Below are 13709 nucleotides of genomic sequence, written 5' to 3' on the forward strand. Positions count from 1 at the left end.
GAGCACTGCCGTCCCTCCCTCGCAGGCACCACATGCAGGAGCCTCGCTCCAGAAGTTTAGTCTTTTGCAAAGACCTGCGGCGAACGGATGTGCGGGGATGCGCTCGCGAACGGATGTGCAGGCGATGCGCTCACAGCCCCTTGCGTTGATGGAGGTTCCTTGCCGTCTAGTCCCTTACGTAGTGGCTGCTCCCAGTCCGGGCTGCAGTTGGGATCACGGGGTGAGTTTGGGAAAAAAACTATTCTAGCCTCACCTCCAGATAATCTGTTTTAAATGGTCTGGGCGGGGTTTTGAGAGTGTGGTTTCAGAAGCTGACCAAGAGATGCCCATAGGCTGCTCGTTTGTACACCTGGTATATATAGCGTTTGGTCCTCTACCGTAGTTTTGTTCATAGGCAGGAGGGGAAGGTATGGTCTGTGTCCCCAAGTCCCTAGTAACTTGCACAGGTTCCCAGAGCTTGTACCGCAGGTAGCAGAACCTGTATCCTGCTTGGTGCATGACACTTTGCCTCCTTAGATGGGTTTGAGAAGATAAGAAAAACACCAGGAGATGCCTGATGATGTGACGAGACTTTGGAGGAACTGGAAATGGTCAGATGGGACGTGGGGGAGACTAGGACTAGAGCTGGTCAGGTGGAAAGCCATTAAGTTGCCTGAGCTCCAGGAAGCTCAAATAGCAGGGAAGATGGGAACAGCTCGAACAGCTGTTGACATTGGAATCCCCCCTCTGCCAGTTCCAGTCCCTCTTAAGGCCAGCTGGGGACGGTAGCTGTGAGTGATCAGTTATGTCTGCTGTAGGTCAGGATTGAATGAGGACTTGGGGTCTGGATACTTAGCAAATTGTGTACTTAAACATGGGCAAACTTCAAAGTTGTTTTGGCAGTTCTGAGTGCTTTGACTGTAAACCTGAATTTTAGAACCATTTGCTGCTGGGATTTCCATTCAGATGGTGTGGAATCTGTCCATTTTATGAAAGAAACTGCATCTTGACTATAGCGGAGTCTTATCATCCATGAACATGGTATATCCCTCTGCCTCTGTAGGTCTTCCTCACTTTCTTTCTGGAATGATTTGTGTTTTTTTACTTTATAGGCCTTTCACATTTTTTGTTAGATTGATTCCTAAGGATTTAATATATTTTTTAAAAAGACGTTATTTATTTATTTGACAGAGAGAGACACAGCGGGAAAGGGAGCACAAGCAGGGGGAGTGGGAGAGGGAGAAGCAGGTTTCCCGAGGAGCAGGAAGCCAGATGTGGGGCTTGATCCCAGGACCTGGGATCATGACCTGAGCCAAAGGCAGACGCTTAATGACTGAGCCACCCAAGCACCCTAGATTTAGTATTTTTGATGATCCTGTAAATGGTGATGTCCTTTGAATTTCAGTTACTGAAATTAGCAATGTTCATTGCTAAGATGTAGAATTACATTTTATACGGTCAGTGAGCTCCCATCTTTCAGCTTTGCTGAACTCATTTGTTCTAGAGCTTTTTTCTACATTTCATGAATTTTTGTTTGTTTGTTTGTTTTTAAAGACAGTGGTGTCGGGGCACCTGGGTGGCTCAGTGGGTTAAAGCCTCTGCCTTCAGCTCAGGTCATGATCCCAGGGTCCTGGGATCAAGCCCCACATTGGGCTATCTGCTCAGCAGGGAGCCTGCTTCCTCCTCTCTCTGCCTGCCTCTCCTCCTACTTGTAATCTTGGTCTGTGAAATAAATAAATAAATAAAATCTTAAAAAAAAAAAAAGACTGGTGTCATCAGTGACTAAAGACAGTTTTACTTCTTTCTCTTCAAACTGGATACCTATTATTTATTTTCTTGCCTAATTACATTGATGAGACCCTCTAAGACAGTGTTAAATAGAAATGTTGATTGCAGACATCTTTGCCTTGTTCTGGAGTTTAAAGGGAAAGCATTCAGTCTGTTGTCCTTAAATTGGGGTTTATGGTAGATTTTTACTAAGTTGAGGAAGTCTCTCTCTATTTTGATTTGAGAGTGTTTATCAGGAAATGGATGTTGGATTTTGTTAGAGTTTTTTTTCCCCCGATTAATTGAAAAATTGTGTAGGTTTCTCTTTTATTTTATTGATTATTTTTTATGTTAAACCATTTTTGCTTCCCTGGGATAAATCCTGTTTGCTACAATGTATTATTTAAAAGTGTGTTTAATTTCTAAATACTTGGGGGATTTTACAAGGATTTTTTTTTTAATGGTTTCTAATATAACCCCACTGTGGTCAGAGAACATATTTAGTATGGTTTGAATACTTTTAAATTTATGTGGACTTGTTTTATATCCCAGGCTGTGTTCTGCCTCAGTGTGGACATTACATATGCACTTGAAAAGGTTGTGTATTCTGTTGCCATAGGTCTTTTGTTCTGTCAGTGTCAATTAGTTCAAGTCTTTTGAGAATGTTACCTATCTTTGTTTAGGTATCTTTGGTTAAATCAAATCTTACCTATCTTTGGTTATTTCCTGTGATAATTATCAATTGTTATTATTGATAAAAATAAGCGTTAGTGATTGGGAAGGGGTATATTAGCTTGCTGGCACTGCCATAACAAAATACCAGACAGGGGACTTAAACAACAGAAATTTATTTTCTTGCAGTTCTGGAGGCTAGAAGTCCAAGATCAAGGTGTTGACAGGCTTTGTTTTTCCTGAGGTCTTTTCCTTGATTTCTAGATGGCTACCTTCTCAGTGAGTCCTCCTCAAATGGACTTTCCTTGGTGTGCAATCTCCCCACCCCCCAGGTATCTCTTCCTCTTCTTGTAAGGGTACCAGTCCTACTGGATTAGGATCCCACCCTGACCTTATTTGACCTTAATTACCTCTTTAAAGGCCCCATCTCTACATATAGTCACATTGGGAGTTAAAACATCAACATAAGAATTTCATGGGGACATGGTTCAGCCTAAAAGAGGGATAAATACGTTTCTGACCATATTTACACATTTGCCTCTCTATGTCTTTGCAATTCTTTCATTTCTTGCTTTATGTATTTTGAGGGTATTGTTAGTAGGTGCATACAGTTTTAGGATTGTATGTTCTCTTGATGCATATACCCTCTTATCATTATGAAATCCCTTTCCATATCATTGGTAGCATTCTTTGATCTGGAGTCAACTTTGTCTGATATTAATATAGCCACTCCAGCTTTCCTTTAACATCATCCTTGTGTATTTTTTCTGTCTTTTTTGTTTCTAAAGGAATATAATCTGGCAATCTTTGCCTTTTAATTAGGGCACTTAAACTATTTACATAATGTGATCATTATATGGTGAGGTTTAAGTCTATCATCTTGCTATTTGTTTTCTGTTTCTGTCACCTAGTTTTTGCTCTACTTTCTTTTTTGCCATGTTTAGATTAATTGAAGTTTTATTTTACTTTTATTTTTAATGTTTTAAAGATCTTATTTTAAAATAATCTCTACACCCAACATGGAGCTTGAACTCATGACCCTGAGATCAAGAGTCCTGTGCTCCACTGACTGAGCCAGGCAGGTACCCCTAGATTAGTCAAACTTTTAAGAAGTAATTTCATTTTATCTGTTTTGTTGGATTATTACCTGTCACTCATTATTTTAGTAGTTGCTTTGGGGTTTATAATGCATCTCTCTCATTTATCACAGCTTGCTTCACAGGATAGTATATAATCTAATGAAAAGTACAAGAGCCTTGCAGTAGAATGCTTACATTTCTCTTTTCCTGGGCGTTGTGCTGTTTTATCATAAATTTTACTTTTATGTCTGTTGAACCTCATGTTACATCGTTAGTAGTTTTTGCTTCAAAAGTTAATTATTTTGTAGTGAGTTTTTAATCTTAAAAGAAAATTGCATGTATTTATCCACATACTTGCCATTTCTGGCACCATTCTTTCTGTGTAAAGCTGTCTTTCCAGTTGTGATCATTTCCTTTGTGCTCAGACTGTGTTTAACTCATCTCATAGTGTATGTCAGCTGGTGATGAAGTATTTTGGCTTTTGCATATCACAAGAATTTAAAAATTCACTTTAATTTTTGAATGATGTGTTTGCTGGGTCCAAAATTTTAGCTTGGCAGAATTTCTCTTCACACCCTGTATCTCTCTATGGTTTTCTCCCTGCCTTTACTTTCCATGAGAAATTTGTGATTGTGCGTATGGTTGGTCTTCTTCGTAATGTGGCTTTTCCTCCTTTCTGGGCTCATTTACGATTTTCTGTGTATCATTTTCGATTTTCAGTGTGATTATCATGTGTGTTGGCATCATTTCTGCCACATTTTTTGTACTTGGGATTTGTGGAGTTTCTTCACTCTATGGGTTAATAGTTTTGCTCTGATTTTGGAAAACTTTTAAGTATTATGTTTTCAGTGATCCTCCCGTCCCCTCTTCACAGAGACCTCAATTACACATGTGTTGGGCCGTTTGAACTTACCCACAGCTCACTGATGCTCTGTCTGTTGATCTGTGTGTTTACTTAGGTGGTCCCTCTTTCTGGGCCTTATTTTGGGCAGTTTTTACTGCGATGTGCACGTACACCACACACGTGCTCATCAGTGCCCAGCTGAACATTTTGGAGGGCCCTTGTGCTCCTCATAGGGGTTCCAAGCATCCTTGTTCTGTGGTGCTCTGGCGAGTGAACTCTTGCTGCCCTCCTCTGCCTGGGTGCTTAGCGCTGTCTCCTCTATTCCAGGTAGTACACTGGTCCCCTTCCTTCTGTGTATCCTTCTGAGATGCAGGAATCTGGGGCAGTCATGGAGCTCACCTCCCTGTTTTCCAGTCTCTGAGGAACTAGATAGAATGGTTTGCCTGTTTGTGAACGTCCTATAAATAGTCATCACAGTGTGCCTCTGTGTTGGAGCTCTTTCGCTCAGTGCGGTAACACTTGATGCTCACTCGTGATGAGTAGCATGTAATGGTAGCAAGCTCTTGTGTGTCCCTGAACAGTGGTCCGGCGTAGGAATATATCACAGTTTGTTCATCCTGTCTCCTTTTGATGGGCATTTGGGTTATTTCTGTTTGGGGCACTTTTAAATAAGGTAGCTCTGCCCATTCTTGCACAAGAATTTGTGGGCATATATGTTTGCTTCTCTGGAGTGTCTCTCGGAGTGAATTGCTGAGTCACAGTGTTGGTGTAGCTCTAAAAACATCTGTAAGAAACTACAGTGGTATCATTAGTTTTCCCATTCTGGCCAACAGTAATCTTCCAGGGGGCTGTGGTTGCTTCGGATGGTCAGTACAGGCCTCAGTGGATCGTCATGCTGGGAGAATACACTGCTGTATGTCACCAGTTGGGTAGAATGATGGGGGTTTGGTTTCTAAGGCAAATTGAATTTTTGTGAGATGATCAGATATAGCTGTGAACCTTGACCCTGCAGACTGGGGTTTGGTAGATGAGGGGCTCAGGTATCCCCAGTACCCACGCGTGTCGTGAACTCTGTGCTATGTCAGGTTTAGGGGGGAACCATGTATCTTAACGTGCTGGTCTCCTATGACGGCTTCTCTGTCTGCAGAAGTGCACTTGGAGAGGCCGAGGGGCCGGGAGGATCCGTCACCGGCTTCCTCCAAACACCGTTGTGCTATTTGCTGAGCGTTGCTTCCAGAGGAAGCATTAAGGTTCAGGGAATGCCTGTGGATTACTGTGTCATGGAGTCGGTGGAAGATTATATGTGATCACATTATCAGCATTGATCAGTGCAGCACTCCCAGCCCTCTTCACCCATTTAAAGGGGGATTTGCAAGCGGTGTGGGGGGAGGGGGGAGGGGGGGAAAGGGCACTGAGAATGCTGACGGGGCATCTGAGCTCCCCTGGGGAATCCCAGCTCTGGCTGGACGGCTTCTTGTCCTTCTCTGTGGAATGGGTGAAGTTCCTGTTTTAGCTCTTACCAAACTCTGCTAGATGCTGACTTTCCTGAAAGAGAAGAGAAAAAGCAAACAAACAATGAATCCTGGGGCTGACAGTTTCTCCCTTTGCTTTTCTAGCCAGAAGAGTTAACGAGTCTGCACAGTTTTAAGAACAAAGTCTTTAAGAAACCCCAGGTCTGCGGGGTTTGCAAGCAGATTATCGACAGCCAAGGGATCGCATGCAGAGGTGAGCACCGTTTCTCATTTCCTTGCTAATAAAACCAAAATGCAGCAGACACACAAACAAAAACCAAAATGGAAAGCTGCTTTCGGGAGTTTCCAAAAGTTAAATCATGGAATTCCCCTTTGGAGCCGGTGTTTACCCCCCACTCTTACTGGGGCAGGGATCCACTGTATTTACCCAGATTCACTGGGGAGGGAACTTTTGGGGAGGGAGCAAAGCTGCTGGCATGGGTGAGGGGCAGCAGTGAGCAGCTGTGATGTGCCCTCCCTCCACGATGGGGGTCCTGACTCAGTTATCCCGTCTTGTGCTCTGACCTCTCAGTGAGTTTAGAGCCAAGAGCTCTGCAGCTTGGAGGCAGGGCAGACCCTCCAGCCTGGCATCAGGGCTCTGATGCTCAAGCCCCAGGTTGGTCGTGTGCTTGTGCAGTGATGAATCTGGGTAGTGGGCTGGTGAGAACAACGTTGCTTGTATCCCTGGAGCCCTAGAATCCCGGTTGGGGGCCGTGGGTCCATGTTGCAGACCACAGGTAGGTTGGTGACTGGGGCCTGGAGGAGGCATGGGGCCTGCCCTGTGGTGTCCTCTCTTTGGTGGGGTGTCCCCAGCAGGCTTCTGTGGTGTTGCTACTGCCTCTCGGCTCCCCTTTCTCCCTGAGGGACCCTGGTCTTCAGTCCCTGTGGGTTGCTTTGGGGAGGGGCCGCAGGGGAGGAGGGTCAGACTTCCCTGTGGGGAGGGGGAGACCTGGGCCACTCAGGGTCTCTCTTGCAGGTAAAGGGCCTGAGTGTGGGAGGGCTGGTGTGTTTGCTTCTCGGAAGGGCCCTGTGTCATTCCTGCTGATAGTGCTTCCGGAGCCATGAGCATGTTACCACCTCTGTCAGTCCCTCCTGCCACGGCGTCCAGGGGTGGGGGGCTGCTGGGGATGCCCTCCCCATGTGACCCCCTTTTCTGTCCATGGGCCCCCTCCCTTCTCTCTGGGAGCAGCCTGTGTGATGGGGCCTGGGGGGCTTCCCGTCACCTGGCCCCTGCGAGCTGTAGCGTGGGCTGGAGAGGTCTTGTATGGTGGGATCTAGTGCTCTTGTCTTAAGGGATCACTGTGATGCCTCCAAACGTGACTGTGTGATGGGCACCCCTGTGACACTGTCAGGAGAAGAAGGCCTGTGGAAGGAACAGTCTCACTGGGATCAGAACAGGATACTTGAGGTATCTCCCCTGCCCCCCAGTGTGGGCATGTGGGGGCAGGTGTGGGCATGCTGCTCCCAGAGCTGGAGTTTAGAGCCTGGCAGGGTCACCCTGGGTGTAGACGGGGCCTGGCAAGATCCCCGTGGGTGACTGTGATTGGCTGCTCAGAGGATACCGTAGCCCTTCCTTGGTTCTTTTCCCTGCCCCCGATGAAATGGAGTTAATTTCTGTAGTCTGTTCCTTTTGTCAGTAAACTGTAGAGACTATGCAAAGCCACCATGAGTAGTTTTGTCTCCTGTGATCTATACATGTCACATGCAGCTGCGTGTTGAACCCATGTACGTGCTGCCTGGAGACAATGAGGCATGCCCCGACATACGTGGTCTAAGTGGTCATGCACGCCGGCTCTGTGAGGTTGTGGTGGGGGGCCTTTTCTTTGGTTCATTTCCAGAGAAGCAGTAGGTATGCTAGAGCTGAGCGAGGATGGTGGAGCCGGGCAGCTGGGGTTCCCATTCTGTTTCTCTGTGCTTGAATTTTCCTTTAGTTACTATGAATAACAGATTAAGTGCATGAGGAACACACAGGGCATTGACTGGATCATGAGTGTCCAGTAGTCTTAGAGATGATGGTGTGATGTTGGTGATGATGACGTTGATGATGATGATGATGGTGATGATGATGGTGGTGGTGGTGGTGGTGATGATGATGATGATGGTGATGGTGATGATGGTGATAATGATGGTGATGGTGATGATGGTGGTGGTGGTGGTGATGATGATGGTGATGGTGATGATGATGGTGATGATGGTGATGATGATGATGGTGATGATGATGGTGGTGGTGGTGGTGATGATGATGATGGTGATGGTGATGTTGATGGTGATAATGATGGTGGTAATGATGATGATGGTGATGTTGATGGTGATAATGATGGTGATGGTGATGGTGATGATGGTGGTGATGGTGGTGATGGTGATGATGATGGTGCTTCTGGTGGTGATGGTAGAGAAAGGTGGGGGTGTGTTCTGTGACTCATGCTCCCGTTTGTGCTATTCCTTTTCTGGCTCATTCTTGACCTTCAAGTCCCTTACTTTCATATTTAACCTCCTGATTTACCTCATATTTCATATGTAGCAAGATTAGAAGAAAAAGCTTCATTTTTATGAAGCCGGGATGCTTGGCATAGAGGCTTTCTTATCCCTGATTCTGGAACCTTACAGGAAAAGACCAAGATGGCAGTGAGGGTGGTGATATGGTTAAAGTCTGCTTGTGGCTCACCTCGTGCCGCCCAGAACCCTGCTGATGCCACCCCAGTTCTGTGCCCTTGCCACCAGTTAGGGCTCTGTGGTAACCTGTTCTCACTGCTCCACCAGGTTCCCTTGGATGGTTTGAAGTAGTGATGCTTTCAAGTTGTCACTGATGATGCTTTTATGAACCCAAGCTGGTCATACTTTAGGTGAGGCAGCAGGAGGCTGTGGTGCAGGTTATCTCCGTGTTCTGGTACTGAGTGGGTGTTGAGAGATGTGAGTTCAGGGAGATTTTGGCCCCCAGAGGGAGATGGTCTTGGAGGGTGCAGGGTCAGAAGTGATCCCATTGCAAAGGGTTTGCTTGGATCTCATTGTGGAATAGGACATAACAGACTGGAATGGAAAAGTGACAGAGAATGAAGGAATGCTGCATTGAGGGACCCTCTAGGGAGGAGCCTGAGGAGGTGAAGGTTGAGAAAGGGAGAAACAAGGAGGTCAGAGGAAAGTAGAATGAGGGAGTTTTGTAAGGAAGATCTGGTGATGACTTTTCCCCTTCAGTAAACAAACTGTGTGTTAAGCACTTCCTAAAATGAGAGGATGAGAAAGCTGTGCCCCGTGTGTGAGGAGCTCACGCTCTGAGTTGGGGGGGGGTCTGTCTGTGAGGAGCACATGGTCTGAGGGAGGAGTCCTGTCAGTGAGGCGGCACTCATAGTCTGAGGGGGAAGACCTGTCTGTGAGGAGGCTCTCACAGTCTGAGGGGGCATCATCTCTGTGAGGAGGCACTCATAGTCTGAGGGTGGCATCCTGTCTGTGAGGCGCTCATGGTCTCAAGGGGGAGTCCTGTCTGTGAGGAGACTCTAACATTCTGAGGGAGGAGTCTGTCAGTGAGGAGGGACTCATAGTCTGAGGAAGGAGACCCATCTGTAAGAGGTCTGTCATGGTCTGAAGGAGACATCCTCTCTGGGAGAGCCTCATAGTCTGAAGGGGGAGTCCTGTCTGTGAGAACATCATGGTCCACAGTATACTAAGTGATTATTGATGAAGACTTGGGTAGATGGCAGATCGGGAGGTACACGTGGTAGGTGCTTTCTTTGTGCCAGATGCTGTGTTACGGCCCTAGGACATGGTGGCAGTTAGGACCAACAAGGCAACTGAGAGAGCAGCATGGCTGAGCAGTGACTGTTAGGGCAGGCTGCCCTGTGCTGGGGCCTCTGGTCCCTTCCTGTCTGTGTAGCCAGTTACTGGGAACCCAGAGAAGCTGGTGAACCTGAGTGTAGATGGGCAAGAAGCCGGGAAGCAAGGGTTCATCTCTCCCTTGGTAAATATGTGCGGAGTGTTGTTTAAAAGCTTCCGACAGGCCTAGATTCCCAAGGCTCCTGCGGACATTTGGAAGAATAGCAGTTCCAAGACAACATGTAAAAATGTCTGGTGCTATAGAGCCGGAATCTCTGGACCGTGGCTGGTGTGGCGGGAGCCCCAGGCTTCTTACCCCGGGCTTTGGAAACCCCTGTGTGACACAGGAGCTGGTGTGTGGTGGTGGAGACAGCGCTCCAGAGGACTGGATGTGTGTGTCATCGAGGCCTGAAGACCTATGAGAAGCACATGCACCGCGGACCCTGGGCCCTCTCGGACGGAGGGCTCTGCTGAGTGTGGAGCAGGAACGGGCTCCCACCTGCAGCCTGTGGCCTTGAGCTCCAATCGCTCTCTCACTTGTTGCTTGGCGGCATCACTCTCTCACTTGTTGCTTGGCGGCTTTCCATTTTTGCAAGTTGATGGACTCACAAAAAAGTAGTATCTCCCTTGATTGTATTTTTCATTCTCCTGGTTATTACTTGAGGTTGAGCCTCTAAACAGACACTGTGGAGTCTGTGGTGTTCATTTTATTTTATTTATTAGAATATTTTTTTATTTGACAGAGACACAGTGAAAGAGGGAACACAGGGAGGGGGAGGGGGAGAGAGAGAGGAAGAAGCAGGCTCCCTGCGAAGCAAGGAGCCTGATGCAGGACTCGATCCCAGGACCCTGGGATCAAGACCTGGTCTGAAGGCAATGCTTAACCGACTGAGCCACCCAGGCGCCCACAAATATTTTGTAAAAATTAGGTTATTTATTATCTTTCCTTCTTAAATTAAGAGATTTCATTATCTTATACATATTAATCATTTTATCTGTGACACCAGGCAGAACATTTGCCAAACTTTGTTGGACTTTGACCCATAGGCGTGTGAATTTCTTACCGTATTAGACCTTCTGCATGGCAAACCTTCCAGGCAGTTGTTTGCCTGATTTTGTCTGTGGAGTGTTTATCTCGGGGAAGTTTTAAGGCGCGGCTTGTTCAAACCTACCCATTACTTCATTTAATCTCTGTGTTTGATTGTTATTTAAGTCACTTTCCCTTCTCTGTGGCCATGATGTTCTGCATATTTTATTCTAATATTCCTTCTGGTTTTCCAGTTCTGATCCAGTTTCATGGTTGATTAATCTGGAATTTGCCCTATTTCTGTTATTTTTCATGAGCTAGCTAGTTTTTCCAGGGAGATGTATTGGAAGGTCTGTTTTTGTTTACCTGAGTTGGGGTGACACCTCCGTCCTGCCCAGAGTGCTCATGTGTGGATAAGCCCATTAGTCGTGTCTGTTTTTACAGGGTATTTTTAAATTTATGTAGCTTAACATCTCTTCCTCTTGCCTATTAATACGTACTGTCACATGTTAGATTTTTAGAAATCATAGTGTTTCAATAGCTACCCAGTATTTTATTTATAGATATGTAATTTATTTTATTTTATTTTATCTTATTTATTTTATTTTATTTTAAAAGATTTTATTTATTTATTTGAGAGAGAGAAAGAGAGAGATCATGAGAAGGGGGAGGGTCAGAGAGAGAAGCAGACTCCTTGCCGAGCAGGGAGTCTGATGCGGGACTCAATCCTGGGACTCCAGGATCATGACCTGAGCCAAAGGCAGTTGCTTAACCAACTGAGCCACCCAGGCACCCCACAATTTTTTTTTAATTGCTTTGGTAAATTCTTTTTTTATATGGCAGAAAGGGATCTTTGATATCACTTTGTTCTGCTTCTCATTCTGTAATAGGAGAAGACTGATGTTTTCGGGTGTATATATCTGTATATTTTGTGCTTCTGTTCTGCATGATTTAATAGAGAGGCTAGAACCTCCTATCTGCTTCTGCATTCAACCCGTTCCAATCTTGTATTAAGCAGGATTCTCCAGAGAAACAGAACCAATGGGATTTTTCAGAAGGAGTTGGCTCACATGGTTAAGGAGACTATGAAGGCCCAAGATCTGCACTTGAAAAGCTGGAGACCTGGTGCTTACCTCCAGTCCTAGTCCAATTTCAGAAGCAGGAGAACACCTATGTCCTAGGTCAAAGATAGTCATGCAGAAAGAATTCTTTCTTACTCTGCCCTTTTTTCTATTTGGTTCCTCGCTGGATTAGATGAGGCCCACCCTGGCCTGGGAGGGCAATCTGCTTCTCTCACTTACAGCTTCAGATTCAGGTATTAAGCTCATCCAGACACACCCAGACATGTTCAAAAATATGTGCGACCAGATATCTGAGCATCTGGTAGCCTAGTGAAGTTGACACATAAAATGAACCAAAGGAAACACAATGTTTCGGCTCAAGTATTTGAGGGAGATCCAGCCTCCTGCAGGTATGTATTTGAAAAAGGAAGCATTTTGAAGACCTTTCCAGACTACTGTGGGTATTCTCTTTGGGTACCAAACCAAGACCCAAGTGATGTTTCTTTTTTTTTTTTTTTAAGATTTTATTTATTTATTTGACAGAGAGAAATCACAAGTAGGCAGAGAGGCAGGCAGAGAGAGAGAGGGAAGCAGGCTCCCTGCTGAGCAGAGAGCCCGATGCGGGGCTCGATCCCAGGACTCTGAGATCATGACCTGAGCCGAAGACAGCGGCTTAACCCACTGAGCCACCCAGGCGCCTCCAAGTGATGTTTCTTAAAGCTTAGTTTCAGTGTTGAATCTGGAACTGTAGCAGTGACTTTCCCTACTCTGTTCTGTTAAGATCCATGAGTCTATCTGGCCCTTTGAGTGTATGTATACAGCCAGGCGTGACTGTGGGACACCATACTGTGGTCATTTGGAAAATTCTGGTTCAATGAGTTCAGCAGAGTTTTCTGGATGTTAACACATTTGTTATAAAATACCAAGAACCCTCCTCCCCCATATTTGTTCATTTCAGTGTTGAGTCTATCAGAAATGTGTAGGACCTGTCAAGCTCATGGGCATGGATGCATGTCTCCCCAAATTGTAATTTTCACTCGAAATTTCAAATTTCGTCATTGACCAAATGCTGTCTGTTCGTTGTTTTCCTCCCCGCGGCAGGCGTGCTTTGTTCACTGGTGAGACTGATGAGCACGCATTCTTTGCCTGGCGTTCTTTCAGACAAAAGTGGTGTTTCCTGAGAGGGCAGCTCGATCAGCTGCCAGCCTCCACCCACACAAGTGCTTCTCCCAAGCTCCACCATGCAGAGGAACTCTCAGTGCGCATGTCCCAGCTGGTCTCATGGAATCGTAAAAATGTGAGAAAAGAATACTGGTTAAGCAGTGTATCCTGAAACTATGTACTGAGTATGTGGTGGTTCTCAGGAGACATTAGGTGTCTTTTGTTATGTGTGTGGGTGTTTTGTCTCCCTGGGTCATGTGCTTATGTGCAGAGGTGGCAGGTGTACGAAGTGGTGATGGGTTGTGACCAAGAGGCACAAACCAGTGGAAAACCAGGAGAGTAGGCACTTGCTGTATCATGAGGGTGTTTGGGCAGTTGCTGGAGGAGAGTTTGGGGCGACATGGATACAGGGTCACATGAGGGTTATGTGGAGAGAGGTCCGTGGAAGCAGAAAGAATGTCCCAGTGGCCTGTGAGTTTGGCCTTGGGTGGAAGATTCCAACCTTGCTGTTTACTGGGTGCTCAGCAGCCAGAAGTGAGGGACATTGAACTGCAGAGAAGATACAAAGAGGAGGTGTGTGGAGAACAGAGCTGGTGCATTTGTGTGGCTCTGGACCAGGAACAGTAATAGAAGCAGTTGCACTCAGTGCATCGGAGGAGCTCCCAGCTGGCCCTGTTCTGTATGGTGTGTTCTACTGTCTTCCCAATCACCTGTGTCACAGGTGAGGAAACTGAGCCCCAGGGTGTCGGGCCTCTGCACTTCAGCCTGGAGGATGTGCTGATGCTTTCAGCAGGAAGAAAT

At 46.1% G+C, this 13709-nt stretch overlaps 1 protein-coding gene across 2 annotated transcripts in view; it reads left to right on the forward strand.

Moving 5' to 3' along the window:
- The window catches only part of TNS3 (tensin 3), a 201693-nt gene that overhangs the window by 35626 nt on the left and 152358 nt on the right, over positions 1-13709 (forward strand). For both annotated transcript variants that reach the window (XM_044245712.1, XM_044245714.1), the window contains exon 2: positions 5958-6066. The gene's annotated coding sequence lies outside the window, so the exon portion shown is untranslated. The remainder of the gene's footprint in view (positions 1-5957; positions 6067-13709) is intronic.

The sequence above is a fragment of the Neovison vison genome, chromosome 4 (assembly GCF_020171115.1).
Source record: "Neovison vison isolate M4711 chromosome 4, ASM_NN_V1, whole genome shotgun sequence".
Taxonomy (NCBI): Eukaryota; Metazoa; Chordata; class Mammalia; order Carnivora; family Mustelidae; genus Neogale; species Neogale vison.